The sequence below is a fragment of the Zea mays genome, chromosome 8 (assembly GCF_902167145.1).
Source record: "Zea mays cultivar B73 chromosome 8, Zm-B73-REFERENCE-NAM-5.0, whole genome shotgun sequence".
Classification (NCBI taxonomy): Eukaryota; Viridiplantae; Streptophyta; class Magnoliopsida; order Poales; family Poaceae; genus Zea; species Zea mays.
In genome coordinates this window covers 167,429,820-167,446,743 of record NC_050103.1, presented here as the reverse complement: position 1 = coordinate 167,446,743, position 16,924 = coordinate 167,429,820, and positions in this window count along the sequence as shown.

Here is a 16,924-nt window from a genome sequence, read left to right as displayed (position 1 = left end):
TGAACTTCACTGACCAACTTCGCGAGGTAGACTGGATGACCAACTCTCCGATGATGACCAACTCTTTGAGGATGACCAACTCTCCGTTGATGACCAACTCTCCGATGATGGCCAACTCTCTGATGATGACCAACTCTGCGAGGCGGATTGGATGACCAACTCTACGAGGCGGGCCAGATGAACAACTCTCCGATGATGACCGACTCTTCGATGATGATCAATTTTCTGATGATGACCAACTCTCCAATGATCAACTCCGATGACCAACTCTCCTCCAATCAGCTTTGGTCAACCAATTCTCCGACGAGCAACCCGGCGAGGCAGAGATCTAAGTTTAGCACTATTGATCCACGTCAGCTACAACGGGATGCATCACCATCAAGCCACGTCCGGATATGCACACATCACACTGAATGGGCACTAGATTCTCTACAGTGACCCGTACATTGGAAGGACAAGACATCGCTCCATACAGAGCGTGCGCGCTGGTAGGTGACGAAGGGCCCATGACGATAGTGAAAGGAAAATGTGCCCTTGGGCCATTTCTATAATTGTTTTGGTGATTGAATGCCCAACACATTGTTTCAAACTCATATGTGCTAAGTAAGTGAGACGTGCACATCAAAGAACAAGGTATGTTTCTAGACTTAGTAAATTATTTTTGGGTACTAACATGTTTAACTAAGTGCTAGAGGCATGAACAAAAGAAGAGGAAAAGGATTGGAGAAGAAGTGGTTGTAATCAGCCAAACCAGCACCAGTCTGTGGCGCACCGGACAATGTCCGGTGCCCAGGCTGGCCCGACGGCGAACTGGCTGCTCTCGGGAATCGGTAGAGCGACGTGGCTATAAATCACTAGACTGTCCGATGAGTCATCAGCACCCGTGCCCAAGTCTCTGGCGATGAACTCGTCGCTCTCGGGAAATGAAGAAGGCGCCGCGGCTAAAATTCACCGGACAGTCTGGTGGTGCACCGGACTGTCCGGTGAGCCAAAGGCGCCCGTGGCCAACGGTCGTCTGCACGATCAACGGGCGACACGTGGCCGAGCCAACAGTCAGATAGTCACACCACAATGTCCGGTGCACCAACGGATCCGAAGATCCAACGGTCGGCTTCGCCAGAAAAGGAAAGAGATCGCGTGCCGGACTGGTACTGTTCATGTCCGGTGGTGCACCGGACTGTCCGGTGCGCCACCCGACAGAAGGCAAGAATTGCCTTCCAAGTTGATCTCCAACGGCTCCTAGCTGCCTTGGGGCTATAAAAGGGACCCCTAGGCGCATGGAGCAGAACACCAAGCATTCTCTAAGCATCTTAAAACTCCTAGACTCCACTTCCACGCATTTGGATTGTTGTGTTAGTGATTTGAGCTCCGTTTGAGTTGAGAACTCCCTGCGCTGTGTTTTGAGCTCAAGTCTTGGCTTGTGTGCGTGTGTGTGCTGCGGATTGAATCTTGCGTGTGTTGCTTTCCCTCCCTTACTTCTGTGCTTCTTGTGTGATCATCATTGTAAGGGAGAGAGGCTCCAACTTGTGGAGATTCCTCACGAACGGGAAGAGAACTCAAAAATAAAAGACCATGGTATTCAAGTTGATAATTGGATCACTTGAAAGGGGTTGAGTGCAACCCTCATCCATTGGGACGCCACAACGTGGAAGTAGGCAAGTGTTACTTGGCCAAACCACAGGATAAAAACAACGTGTCTCTTGTGTTGCATTTCTGTGTGATTGATTCCATCTCAAGAACTCGCTTTATAACCACTTGGTTTAATCTAACTAACATATTATAAACCAAGTCTGTGTTATTAGTATTGAATTTTGTAGGATCACCTATTCACCCCCTCTAGGTGCTCTCAGATAGGAGAAGCCACACCACATACGATCACACTTTGAGACTGATCCGTGGAACCTATTATGAAGACGTCAGCGATGGACTTGCTACAAGAGCTAGACAGCGGGAAAGGACGACGCCATGTCGGGAGTACGACTACGCATGACCCTAAGAGGACCCACCACAATAACCAAAGGAGTCTCTCTCTCTCTATAAGAGAGACATCGATGTAAGGCCTGTCCCTTGAGATTTAAAAGGGATGGCCCCGCTTCCTCACACACACAAGCACACTTGTTGTAAAACGCCTCAAAGCAATACTACGATCAACACTACACTAGACTTGGGAGAAAGCCTGAACCAGTATAAACCCCATGTCTCAGATTTCTCACCGAGTCCCTGTGATTCACCATTCAGAGTGAGTCCGCGCTAACATCCCTATCGAACACAAATATATATAAGAGCAAGAGTGCACTAACCACTAACTAACACCTCCCTAACACTACCAAACACCTAAGGGTCAAGTTTAACAAGAAGCTTCAAGATAAGAGTCCTCACCAATGCACACCATCCTGAAAGGGAAATAGGGTCAAACCTTTTCTAAATGATTTTGGTGGTTGAAATGCCCAACACAAATATTTGGACTAACTAGTTTGCTCTAGACTATATGTTTTACAGGTGCTAAAGGTTCAACGCAAACCAATAAAAAGATCAAAGTTAGGGTTCAAAAGAAAGGAGCAAAAGAAACCGAAGAGAACCCTGGTCTGGCGCACCGGACTGTCCGGTGCACCACCGGACAGTGTCCGGTGCACCACCGGATAGTGTCCGATGCACCAGGGACCGTACAAGCTGAACTCTTCACCTTCGGGTTTCGAGAGAGCCGCTCCGCTATAATTCACCGGACTGTCCGGTGTGCCAGCGGAGCAACAGCTGAGAAGCGCAATGGTCGACTCCAACAGTCGCCTGCAACGTGAACAGTGCGTAGACAGTTCGCTCAGAGTCAGAGCAGCGTCAGAAGGCGCACCGGACAGTGAACAGTGTCTGTCCGGTGCGGCACCAAACTGTCCGGTGCCCCCAAGTTGTTAGAGCTCCAATGGTCAAAACCGTCAGAACCCTAACGGCTGGGTGACGTGGCTGGCGCACCGGGCAGTATCCGGTGGTGCACCGGACTGTCCGGTGCGCCCATCGACAGACAACCTCCCCAACGGTTGGTTTGGTGGTTGGGGCTATAAATACCCCCCAACCACCACTCCAAGCATCCAAGTTTTCTAGACATCTCATTCACTACAAGAGCTAGTGCAATCAATACAAGACACAATTCAATAGAATCAAAGCCTCTCCAAGTCCCAAATCCACTCCAACCAAATAGTGACTAGAGAGAGAGAGTTTTGGTCATGTTCTTTGAGCTCTTGTTCTTGGATCGCTTTCTTGTTCCTCATTCTTGTTCTCAAGACATTTGTAATCAAAGCAAGAGACACCAAGATATGGTGGTCCTTGTGAGGGGTCTAAGTGACCCGTTTGATTAAGGAGAAAGCTCACTCGGTCTAAGTGACCGTTTGAGAGAGGGAAAGGGTTGAAAGCGACCCGGTCTTTGTGACCACCTCAACGGGGACTAGGTTTGCAAGAACCGAACCTCGGTAAAACAAATCACCGTGTCCCTCGCTTTATTTCTTGGTTGATTTGTTTTCGCCCTCTCTTTCGGACTTCGATTTTATTCTAACGCTAACCCCGACTTGTACTTGTGCTTAAAGTTTGTAAATTTTAGTTTCCGCCTATTCACCCCCCTCTAGGCGACTTTCACATCCCAACTGACCAACATGTTGTGTGAAAGAGAGAATGTATGTAAGAAACATAAAATAAAGATGAGTATACCTGATGGAGAAAGCAAAAAGACAAGTGAGAGAGTGATAACTTACTACCTTAGTTGTTGATGAGACCAAGGAGGAAAAATCTTATGAGACCAGGGAGGGAGAGAAGTCTAATCAAAGAGCCATTACATGAACAAAGACATGAGACTGCAAGAAGTAATGGAGAACTAGGTCAAAGGATATTCCTAGATGGTTGAGACATTCCAACAAACATTTGGTGGGCATGGCTATGATTTTTGAATTTGGCAGTGGCAAAAAAGGCTAGGATGAGAAGAGCACTAGGGAAGATGTGGCAGCAAATGCAGGTGTAGGCTAGAATGTAAAGCTATGAACAACTAGCCCATGAAGTCCAAATGCCATGGGGTAGTTCCTTTTATGACAAGTTGCAGAAGTTGAAGTGTCATGGAGTTTTTTTACCTTTAAATGGTTAAGGAAGCCAAAGCGATACAAATTGTCTGAATTTGAAGTGCCAGTACAATGAAATAATTGAGTCCTAAATAGTAAAAGTCGAGTCTATAGACTTGAGGGTTGGGGACTTAGCTAGGAGGTAAAACAACTCAGATACAATAGGGTCAAGTTAAACAAGAAGTTTCAAGATAAGATTCTTGAATACCTAAGCCAACGACTCGACCAAATAATACTTAGGTGTAACTGTTAGAGATATATACTAGGGGTATCCAAGTACATCTCACTAGAGAAATCTATGTCAGGTGGGTCCATGGGCTTGGTTGAGAGCCTAGGGAATCGACTCACGTGACCAGAGGAAGATTCTACTCGTAGGGAGATTCTAAAGAGAGAAATATGGAAAAGGTCTTTTCAGATTAAGGAGATGAGATTGGCATCCAAGAAGATATGGTAAAATCCCATAGATATGGGAACAACACTTGTACATATAAATATAAGCTACCCGATAATTCAGGATAGGCTTAGTTAGGCTCAATTTCTATCCATGTCTTCTAATCGACCTAGATACATATCCTTTAAATGCCGCCCCTCTTTGGACTATAAAAGGAGGGTTGGGAAGTGATAGTCGCCTAGAGGGGGGGTGAATAGGGCGAAACTGAAATTTACAAATATAAACACAACTACAAGCCGGGTTAGCGTTAGAAATATAAACGAGTCCGCGAGAGAGGGCGCAAAACAAATCCCAAGCGAATAAGCAAGTGAGACACGGAGATTTGTTTTACCGAGGTTCGGTTCTTGCAAACCTACTCCCCGTTGAGGAGGCCACAAAGGCCGGGTCTCTTTCAACCCTTCCCTCTCTCAAACGGTCCCTCGGACCGAGTGAGCTTCTCTTCTCAAATCAAAGCCGGGAACAAAACTTCCCCGCAAGGGCCACCACACAATTGGTGCCTCTTGCCTTGATTACAATGGAGTTGTGATCTCAAGAACAAGTGAGAAAGAAAAGAAGCAATCCAAGCGCAAGAGCTCAAATGAACACGGCAAATCACTCTCACTAGTCACTAGGGCTTTGTGTGGAATTGGAGAGGATTTGATCTCTTTAGTGTGTCTAGAATTGAATGCTAGAGCTCTTGTAGTAGTTGAGAAGTGGAAAACTTGGATGCAATGAATGGTGGGGTGGTTGGGGTATTTATAGCCCCAACCACCAAACTTGACCGTTGCGGAGGCTTCTGCTCGATGGCGCACCGGACAGTCCGGTGCACACCGGACAGTCCGGTGCCCCTGCCACGTCATCACTGCCGTTGGATTCTAGCCGTTGGAGCTTCTGACTTGTGGGCCCTCCTGGGTGTCCGGTGCACACCGGACATGTACTGTTTGATGTCCGGTGCACCGGCATGGGCAAGTCTGACGTCTGTGCGCGCTGCGCGCGCATTAAATGCACCGCAGGGAGCCGTTGGCGCCGCAGGGAGCCGTTGCTCCGCTGGCACACCGGACAGTCCGGTGCACACCGGACAGTCCGGTGCACACCGGACAGTCCGGTGCACACCGGACAGTCCGGTGAATTATAGCGGAGCGGCTGCCGCGCGAACCCGAGGCTGGCGAGTTTAGGAGGCCGAGCTTCCTTGGAGCACCGGACATGTCCGGTGCACACCGGACAGTCCGGTGAATTATAGCGCGCCGGCTTCCGAGAAATCCCGAGAGTGAAGAGTTTGAGTCTGAGTCCCCTGGTGCACCGGACAGGTACTGTTCACTGTCCGGTGGCACACCGGACAGTCCGGTGCGCCAGACCAGGGGTGCCCTCGGTTGCCCCTTTGCTCCTTTATTGAATCCAAAACTTGGTCTTTTTATTGGCTGAGAGTGAACCTTTTGCACCTGTATAATCTATACACTTGGGCAAACTAGTTAGTCCAAAGATTTGTGTTGGGCAATTCAACCACCAAAATTATTTAGGAACTAGGTGTAAGCCTAATTCCCTTTCAATCTCCCCCTTTTTGGTGATTGATGCCAACACAAACCAAAGCAAATATAGAAGTGCATAATTGAACTAGTTTGCATAATGTAAGTGTAAAGGTTGCTTGGAATTAAGCCAATATAACTACTTACAAGATATGCATGGAATGTTTCTTTCTTATATAACATTTTGGACCACGTTTGCAAAGCATTTTCAAGATTTGAAATTTTCTCCCCCTGAATCAAATGCTTTTCCTGTGACTAAACAAAACTCCCCCTAAAAGAGATCCACCTCTTAGTGTTCAAGAGGGTTTTGATATACCATTTTGAAATACTACTTTCTCCCCCTTTTGAACACAATAGGATACCAAGTGATAAATACTTTTGGAAAGCATTAAGTTTTTGAATTTGGTGGTGGTGCGGTCCTTTTGCTTTGGGCTCATTTCTCCCCCTTTTTGGCATGAATCGCCAAAAACGGAATCATTAGAGCCCTCCTAGTAATTTCTTCCCCTTTGGTCATAAGTAAATGAGTTAAGGTTATACCAAAGACGAAATTCGGTCCTTTTGCTTTTGAGCTTTTGCTCTCTCCCCCAAGGATGAAGTCCTTTTCTTTGATGCTCATTTATCCCCAAGGAAAAGAGAGTTGCTCGGAGTGATGGCGAAGCATGAGTTACGGAGTGGAAGCCTTTGTCTTCGCCGAAGACTCCAATTCCCTTTCAATATACCTATGACTTGGTTTGAAATAGACTTGAAAACACATTAGTCATAGCATATAAAAGAGATATGATCAAAGGTATTCAAATGAGCTATGTGTGCAAGCTAGCAAAAGAAATTTCTAGAATCAAGAATATTGAGCTCATGCCTAAGTCTGGTAAAAGATTGTTCATCAAGTGGCTTGGTAAAGATATCGGCTAATTGATCTTTAGTATTAATGTAAGAAATCTCGATATCCCCCTTTTGTTGGTGATCCCTAAGAAAATGATACCGAATGGCTATGTGCTTAGTGCGGCTATGCTCGACGGGATTGTCGGCCATTTTGATTGCACTCTCATTATCACATAGCAAAGGGACTTTGGTTAATTTGTAACCGTAGTCCCGCAGGGTTTGCCTCATCCAAAGCAATTGCGCGCAACAATGGCCTGCGGCAATGTACTCGGCTTCGGCGGTGGAAAGAGCGACCGAATTTTGCTTCTTTGAAGCCCAAGACACCAAGGATCTTCCCAAGAACTGGCAAGTCCCCGATGTGCTCTTCCTATTGATTTTACACCCCGCCCAATCGGCATCCGAATAACCAATCAAATCAAATGTGGATCCCCGAGGGTACCAAAGTCCAAACTTAGGTGTGTAAGCCAAATATCTCAAGATTCGTTTTACGGCCGTAAGGTGGGATTCCTTAGGGTCGGATTGGAATCTTGCACACATGCAAACGGAAAGCATAATGTCCGGTCGAGATGCACATAAATAAAGCAATGAACCAATCATCGACTGGTATACCTTTTGATCCACGGACTTACCTCCCGTGTCGAGGTCGAGATGCCCATTGGTTCCCATGGGTGTCTTGATGGGTTTGGCATCCTTCATCCCAAACTTGGTTAGAATGTCTTGAGTGTACTTCGTTTGGCTGATGAAGGTGCCCTCTTGGAGTTGCTTGACTTGGAATCCTAGAAAATACTTCAACTCCCCCATCATCGACATCTCGAATTTTTGTGTCATAATCCTACTAAACTCTTCACATGTAGACTCGTTAGTAGACCCAAATATAATATCATCAACATAAATTTGGCATACGAACAAATCATTTTCAAGTGTTTTGGTAAAGAGTGTAGGATCGGCCTTGCCGACTTTGAAGCCATTAGTAATAAGGAAATCTCTTAGGCATTCATACCATGCTCTTGGGGCTTGCTTGAGCCCATAAAGCGCCTTAGAGAGCCTATAAACATGGTTAGGATACTCACTGTCTTCAAAGCCGGGAGGTTGCTCAACATAGACCTCTTCCTTGATTGGTCCGTTGAGGAAGGCACTTTTCACGTCCATTTGATAAAGCTTAAAGCCATGGTAAGTAGCATAGGCTAATAATATGCGAATTGACTCAAGCCTAGCTACGGGTGCATAGGTTTCACCGAAATCCAAACCTTCGACTTGTGAATACCCTTTGGCCACGAGTCGAGCTTTGTTCCTTGTCACCACACCATGCTCATCTTGCTTGTTGCGGAAAACCCATTTGGTTCCTACAACATTTTGGTTAGGACGCGGAACTAAATGCCATACCTCATTTCTAGTGAAGTTGTTGAGCTCCTCTTGCATTGCCATCACCCAATCCGAATCTTGGAGAGCTTCCTCTACCCTGTGTGGCTCAATAGAGGAAACAAAAGAGTAATGTTCACAAAAATGAGCAACCCGAGATCGAGTAGTTACCCCCTTATGAATGTCGCCGAGGATGGTGTCGACGGGGTGATCTCGTTGGATTGCTTGGTGGACTCTTGGGTGTGGCGGCCTTGGTTCTTCCTCATCCTCCTTTTCTTGATCAATTGCATCTCCCCCTTGATCATTGCTATCATCTTGAGGTGGCTCATCTTCTTGATTTTGCCCTTCATCAACTTGAGCTTCATCCTCATTTTGGGTTGGTGGAGATGCTAGCATGGAGGAGGATGGTTGATCTTGTGCACTTGGAGGCTCTTCGGTTTCCTTAGGACACACATCCCCAATGGACATGTTCCTTAGCGCTATGCATGGAGCCTCATCATTACCTATCTCATCAAGATCAACTTGCTCTACTTGAGAGCCGTTAGTTTCATCAAACACAACGTCACATGAGACTTCAACTAGTCCAGTGGACTTGTTAAAGACCCTATATGCCCTTGTGTTTGAGTCATAACCAAGTAAAAAGCCTTCTACAGTTTTAGGAGCAAATTTAGATTTTCTACCTCTTTTAACAAGAATAAAACATTTGCTACCAAAAACTCTAAAGTATGAAATGTTGGGCTTTTTACCGGTTAGGAGTTCATATGATGTCTTCTTGAGGATTCGGTGAAGATATAACCGATTGATGGCGTAGCAGGCGGTGTTGACCGCTTCGGCCCAAAACCGGTCTGGTGTCTTGTACTCATCAAGCATGGTTCTTGCCATGTCCAAAAGAGTTCGATTCTTCCTCTCCACTACACCATTTTGTTGAGGTGTGTAGGGAGAAGAGAACTCATGCTTGATGCCCTCCTCCTCAAGGAAGCCTTCAATTTGTGAGTTCTTGAACTCCGTCCCATTGTCGCTTCTTATTTTCTTGATCCTTAAGCCGAACTCATTTTGAGCCCGTCTCAAGAATCCCTTTAAAGTCTCTTGGGTTTGAGATTTTTCCTGTAAAAAGAATACCCAAGTGAAGCGAGAATAATCATCCACAATTACAAGACAATACTTACTCCCGCCGATGCTTATGTAAGCAATCGGGCCGAATAGATCCATGTGGAGTAGCTCAAGCGGCCTGTCGGTCGTCATGATGTTCTTGTGTGGATGATGGACTCCAACTTGCTTCCCTGCCTGGCATGCGCTACAAATCCTGTCTTTCTCAAAATGAACATTTGTTAGTCCTAAAATGTGCTCTCCCTTTAGAAGCTTATGAAGATTCTTCATCCCAACATGGGCTAGTCGGCGGTGCCAGAGCCAACCCATGTTAGTCTTAGCAATTAAGCATGTGTCAAGTTCAGCTCTATCAAAATCTACTAAGTATAGCTGACCCTCTAACACACCCTTAAATGCTATTGAATCATCACTTCTTCTAAAGACAGTGACACCTATATCAGTAAAAAGACAGTTGTAGCCCATTTGACATAATTGAGATACGGAAAGCAAATTGTAGTCTAAGGAATCAACAAGAAAAACATTGGAAATAGAATGGTCAGGAGATATAGCAATTTTACCAAGTCCTTTGACCAAACCTTGATTTCCATCCCCGAATGTGATAGCTCGTTGGGGATCTTGGTTTTTCTCATATGAGGAGAACATTCTTTTCTCCCCAGTCATATGGTTTGTGCACCCGCTGTCGAGTATCCAACTTGAGCCCCCGGATGCATAAACCTACAAAGCAATTTTAGTTCTTGACTTTAGGTACCCAAACGGTTTTGGGTCCTTTGGCATTAGACACAAGAACTTTGGGTACCCAAACACAAGTCTTGGAACCCTTGTGTTTGCCCCCAATAAATTTGGCAACTACCTTGCCGGATTTGCTAGTAAGCACATAAGATGCATCAAAGGTTTTAAATGAAATGGCATGATCATTTGATGCATTAGGAATTTTCTTCTTAGGCAACTTAGCATGAGTTGGTTGCCTAGAACTAGATGTCTCACCCTTATACATATAAGCATGATTAGGGCCAGAGTGAGACTTCCTAGAGTGAATCTTTCTAATTTTGCTCTCAGGATAGCCGGCAGGGTACAAAATGTAACCCTCGTTATCCTGAGGCATGGGAGCCTTGCCCTTAACAAAGTTAGATAAGTTCTTTGGAGGGGCATTAAGTTTGACATTGTCTCCCCTTTGGAAGCCAATGCCATCCTTGATGCCAGGGCGTCTCCCATTATAGAGCATACTTCTAGCAAATTTAAATTTTTCATTTTCTAAGTTATGCTCGGCAATTTTAGCATCTAATTTTGCTATATGATCATTTTGTTGTTTAATTAAAGCCATATGATCATGAATAGCATCAATATCAACATTTCTACATCTAGTACAAATAGTGACATGCTCAATGGTAGATGTAAGTGGTTTGCAAGAATTAAGTTCAACAATCTTAGCACGAAGTATATCATTCTTATCTCTAAGATCGGCAATTGTAATTTTGCAAACATCAAAATCTTTAGCCTTAGCAATCAAATTTTCATTCTCTAATCTAAGGCTAGCAAGAGAAATGTTTAATTCTTCAATCCTAGCAAGCAAATCATCATTATTATCTCTAGAATTGGGAATTGAAATATTACAAACATGTGAATCAACCTTAGCATTTAAACTAGCATTTTCATGTCTAAGGTTGTCAATCATCTCACGGCAAGTGCTTAGCTCACTAGATAATTTTTCACATTTCTCTATCTCAAGAGCATAAGCCTTTTTAACCTTAACATGTTTTTTGTTTTCTTTAATTAGACAATCCTCTTGGGAATCCAAAAGGTCATCCTTTTCATGAATAGCACTAACCAATTCATTCAATTTTTCTTTTTGAGCTATGTTAAGGTTGGCAAAAAGGGAACGTAAATTATCCTCCTCATCACTAGCATTATCATCACTAGAAGATTCATATTTAGTGGAGGAGTTGGATTTAACCTTCTTCTTTTTGCCGTCCTTTGCCATGAGGCACTTGTGGCCGACGTTGGGGAAGAGGAGTCCCTTGGTGACGGCGATGTTGGCGGCGTCCTCGTCGTCGGAGGAGTCGCTTGAGCTTTCGTCGGAATCCCATTCCCGACAAACATGGGCATCGCCGCCCTTCTTCTTGTAATACCTTTTCTTCTCCTTTCTTCTTCCCTTCTTGTCGTCGCCTCGGTCACTGTCACTAGATATAGGACATTTAGCAATAAAATGACCGGGCTTACCACACTTGTAGCAAACCTTCTTGGAGCGGGACTTGTAGTCTTTCCCCCTCCTTTGTTTGAGGATTTGGCGGAAGCTTTTGATGACGAGCGTCATCTCCTCATTGTCAAGCTTGGAGGCGTCTATTGGTTGTCGACTTGGTGTAGACTCCTCCTTCTTTTCTTCCGTCGCCTTGAATGCAACGGGTTGAGCTTCGGATGGCTCGCCAAGCTCGTTGATTTTCCTCGAGCCTTCTATCATGCACTCAAAACTTACAAAATGCCCGATAACTTCCTCGGGGGTCATTTTAGTATATCTAGGATTACCACGAATCAATTGAACTTGAGTGGGATTAAGAAAAATGAGAGATCTTAAAATAACATTTACCACTTCGTGGTCATCCCACTTCTTGCTCCCGAGGTTGCGCACTTGGTTTATCAAAGTCTTGAGCCGGTTGTACATATGTTGTGGCTCCTCCCCTTTGTGAAGCCGGAACCGACCAAGCTCCCCCTCGATCGTTTCCCGTTTGGTGATCTTGGTGAGCTCATCTCCCTCGTGCGCGGTTTTGAGTACATCCCAAATCTCCTTGGCGTTCTTCAACCCTTGTACTTTGTTATATTCCTCTTTGCTTAGTGAGGCGAGGAGAATTGTTGTGGCTTGTGAGTTGAAGTGCTCGATTTGGGCTACCTCATCTTCATCATAGTTCTCATCCCCTACGGATGGTACCTGCGCACCAAACTCAACAACATCCCAAATGCTTTTGTGGAGCGAGATTAGATGAAATCGCATTAAATCGCTCCACCTAGCGTAATCTTCACCATCAAAAGTTGGTGGTTTGCCTAGAGGGACGGAAAGTAAAGGTGTATGTTTGGAAATACGAGGGTAGCGTAGGGGGATCTTACTATACTTCTTGCGCTCTTGGCGCTTAGAAGTGACGGAGGGCGCATCGGAGTCGGAGGTCGATGTTGATGAAGTGTCGGTCTCGTAGTAGACCACCTTCCTCATCCTCTTGTGCTTGTCGCCTTTCCGATGCGGCTTGTGGGAAGAAGATTTTTCCTTTTTCTCTTTGTGGTGAGAAGAAGATTTCTTCTCCTTCCCTTTGTTGGAGGAGCTCTTCTTCTTCTCTCTCCTTTTGGTGCGGGACTCTTCCGATGAAGTGCTCCCGTGGCTTGTAGTGGGCTTTTCGCCGGTCTCCATCTCCTTCTTGGCGTGATCTCCCGACATCACTTCGAGCGGTTAGGCTCTAATGAAGCACCGGGCTCCGATACCAATTGATAGTCGCCTAGAGGGGGGGGGGTGAATAGGGCGAAACTGAAATTTACAAATATAAACACAACTACAAGCCGGGTTAGCGTTAGAAATATAAACGAGTCCGCGAGAGAGGGCGCAAAACAAATCCCAAGCGAATAAGCAAGTGAGACACGGAGATTTGTTTTACCGAGGTTCGGTTCTTGCAAACCTACTCCTCGTTGAGGAGGCCACAAAGGCCGGGTCTCTTTCAACCCTTCCCTCTCTCAAACGGTCCCTCGGACCGAGTGAGCTTCTCTTCTCAAATCAAAGCCGGGAACAAAACTTCCCCGCAAGGGCCACCACACAATTGGTGCCTCTTGCCTTGATTACAATGGAGTTGTGATCTCAAGAACAAGTGAGAAAGAAAAGAAGCAATCCAAGCGCAAGAGCTCAAATGAACACGGCAAATCACTCTCACTAGTCACTAGGGCTTTGTGTGGAATTGGAGAGGATTTGATCTCTTTAGTGTGTCTAGAATTGAATGCTAGAGCTCTTGTAGTAGTTGAGAAGTGGAAAACTTGGATGCAATGAATGGTGGGGTGGTTGGGGTATTTATAGCCCCAACCACCAAACTTGACCGTTGCGGAGGCTTCTGCTCGATGGCGCACCGGACAGTCCGGTGCACACCGGACAGTCCGGTGCCCCTGCCACATCATCACTGCCGTTGGATTCTAGCCGTTGGAGCTTCTGACTTGTGGGCCCTCCTGGGTGTCCGGTGCACACCGGACATGTACTGTTTGATGTCCGGTGCACCGGCATGGGCAAGTCTGACGTCTGCGCGCGCTGCGCGCGCATTAAATGCACCGCAGGGAGCCGTTGGCGCCGCAGGGAGTCGTTGCTCCGCTGGCACACCGGACAGTCCGGTGCACACCGGACAGTCCGGTGAATTATAGCAGAGCGGCTGCCGCGCGAACCCGAGGCTGGCGAGTTTAGGAGGCCGAGCTTCCTTGGAGCACCGGACATGTCCGGTGCACACCGGACAGTCCGGTGAATTATAGCGCGCCGGTTTCCGAGAAATCCCGAGAGTGAAGAGTTTGAGTCTGAGTCCCCTGGTGCACCGGACAGGTACTGTTCACTGTCCGGTGGCACACCGGACAGTCCGGTGCGCCAGACCAGGGGTGCCCTCGGTTGCCCCTTTGCTCCTTTATTGAATCCAAAACTTGGTCTTTTTATTGGCTGAGAGTGAACCTTTTGCACCTGTATAATCTATACACTTGGGCAAACTAGTTAGTCCAAAGATTTGTGTTGGGCAATTCAACCACCAAAATTATTTAGGAACTAGGTGTAAGCCTAATTCCCTTTCAGGAAGCCCTAAGTGGGTAGACCATCTGATCACATTACATAGGCAATAGATATCGTCACAAACATAACACAAAGTATTATCTCACTCTGAGAGCCCAAACTTGTATAAATCTTATGTATCCCATGCCTCCACCTTCAATTCTTGATTACACAACCTACCCCATAATTTCACTATCGAATAATCTGTGACAAATATAACTTGCTATCATAAGAGTATTAATGCCATTTAGGGAAAACATTATCAAATTCAATTGGTGGATCATGTATGGCATCCCCTACCTCGATGCAAAAACCATATGTTTAACATGATGACAACATGTAAATTCCTAATTTATGATGCTATAGTCATCCATGTCATCTTAACAACAAGCCTTAGTTGCATGTAAGGTTATGATATTACATTATAAGATCAGGAAGCTAGCCATGTATGATATCTTTTTCATTTGTTTCATCGACAACATTAAGGACTCAATGAAGTTGTGAGATATAATAAGGGTTGCAAGGATCTCAATGCAATCTCAATAGAATGGTAGGGTTTCAATATGCTATGAGGCCTTGTCTAGTTGTACAACATTAGGAAGTCCTCATATGAGATCTACAATGGGCATCACACGATTAAGAACAAAACTAAATTACATCACAAGAACAAATTAGCTCATTGAAATACACTACTACATGTTACCTACAGATATAATTATACTAGGCATGTCGATGGTGAAGCACGTCAACTTGCACCTATTAGCACCTACAGGAGCGGTAACACCCACAACAAGCGTGATGCACGCAAAATGGACAACCATGACCAACTATAGCAAGTGCAAACACATCAAGTGTAAAGTTACCTATGCTAACAAACATACTTCATCAGATGAACCACCACAACCACAATGCATTTGTAACATAAATATTGACATTAATCGATTAATCGAGATGGTATCAATGAAATGACTAATTATCTAAGGTGCACATTATGCTCCAACAAGAATTAAAGGTACAAGTAGTTGCACTAAGAATGAAAATATGAAACAAAAGTATTAACAAGTGAAAGTGTTATAAAAAAGCACATGATGTAATATTTTCAAACGGTTTTAGATAAATATCATATATGACATGATATAGTATTGTGATGGGAACATACATGGTCCTACATATTATGATGGGGGTAGCCCATGAATATGTAAATGGCACCATGAAAATGGTGAACAGAAGTGTCTCACCATCTGTATGAAGAATGTTGTGTGCTTTCCCAAATTCTATTGACATTAAACTCATACAAAAAGGCAAAGAAAGCTTGTAACTTGGTTGGCAAATCCATATTTTATGGCATAGTTATTATGAAGTGGTTTTGAGTTAATACAATATATGACATAACGTTGTATGACAAAGATTCTATAAAACCAACTATATCACTCAAAGATAAAAAATGTACTATCGGTTAATTTTTTCTACATTCTCACATGGATTCATGGACTCCCAAAGTGATTTCTAGATTATTTTTCTCTAATTATTTATATAGTTGCCATATAGTGATTGACTAGATTATTTAACTAGAAAAAACATGTCATGGAGTCCCAAGTGATTGTCTAGATTAGTCTCCCAGAGATTTTGTACCAACTAATTATGAAAAACCAACTATATAACATGGTTTTTCTTGACTAGGGTTGGAGCTCGGTCCACTTGATATATTTCCCCTCATTAATTAAACCATGTTATATATAATTACAAGTGCCTCTTTGTTAGTATTTTGTTTTGGGTATATATATTAGTACAGTTGGGAGGACCCTAGATCTCTCAGGTTGCTCATATTTGTGCCTCCTCCACAAGCCCGTAAACTTAATCGACTTCAATACAAGTGGTGAAGGTATATAGGGCAACTCATTTTCACCACTCTTTTTATCCTTGCTTTTTCTCCTCTTTTCCTTCGTCATCTATCTTTTCTTATTTATGTTCTCCATCCATCCCTAAATGTTACATGTGAGGCTAGGATGATGGGCCTAAGCCCCCATCCCATTGTTTGGTTCAATGTTTCTTGCGTGCCTTGAAATTCTAAGACAAGTTAAGTGTCTTGTACATGGTTGGTGTCAAACATAATTATGGTGTACCCCAATCCCAAGTTCCCAACACAACACCCACCTTATCATGACACAAGGAGCAATACATGGGTGCTAGGTGAAGGGTACAAGCATGTCAGATATACACTAATGAGAAGATGACAACTGACATGCTAGATATGCAATAATGATTGACTTAAAAAGTAAGAATATCATCAGTGAGTCAATGCAGGTGCAAAATAGATGGTGGAATGATGTGAAACATCACTTGCAACAATGATGCCTTAAGGAACAAGTCATCTCATTAAGGAGGCAAGGTAAGGATCTTATTATGCTTAAGCCACTCAATCAAGGTACAATTTATTATATCCCTCACACAACACTCTACTTAAGATAACATAAGGAGGAATGAGTATCTATAGAAACACATACCATTCACTTGTAATGCATGGGCTGAAAAGAAAATGAATGTTCATGTTTACCTCTCCAGAAACCATATTTTGAAGGAAAAATAGACAGTATTCATTATTTTAATCTATGTCCCCCTATATTCTACCCAAGTTAAGGTTGTCAACAATGTGTTTGATTGGAATATTGTGTTATACCAACTACAAAAAATAACAAACATGATGAGTGGTTGCATGGCAAACATGATACTTGCACTAGAGTTACACATTGAGTCCGCCAATCAAATG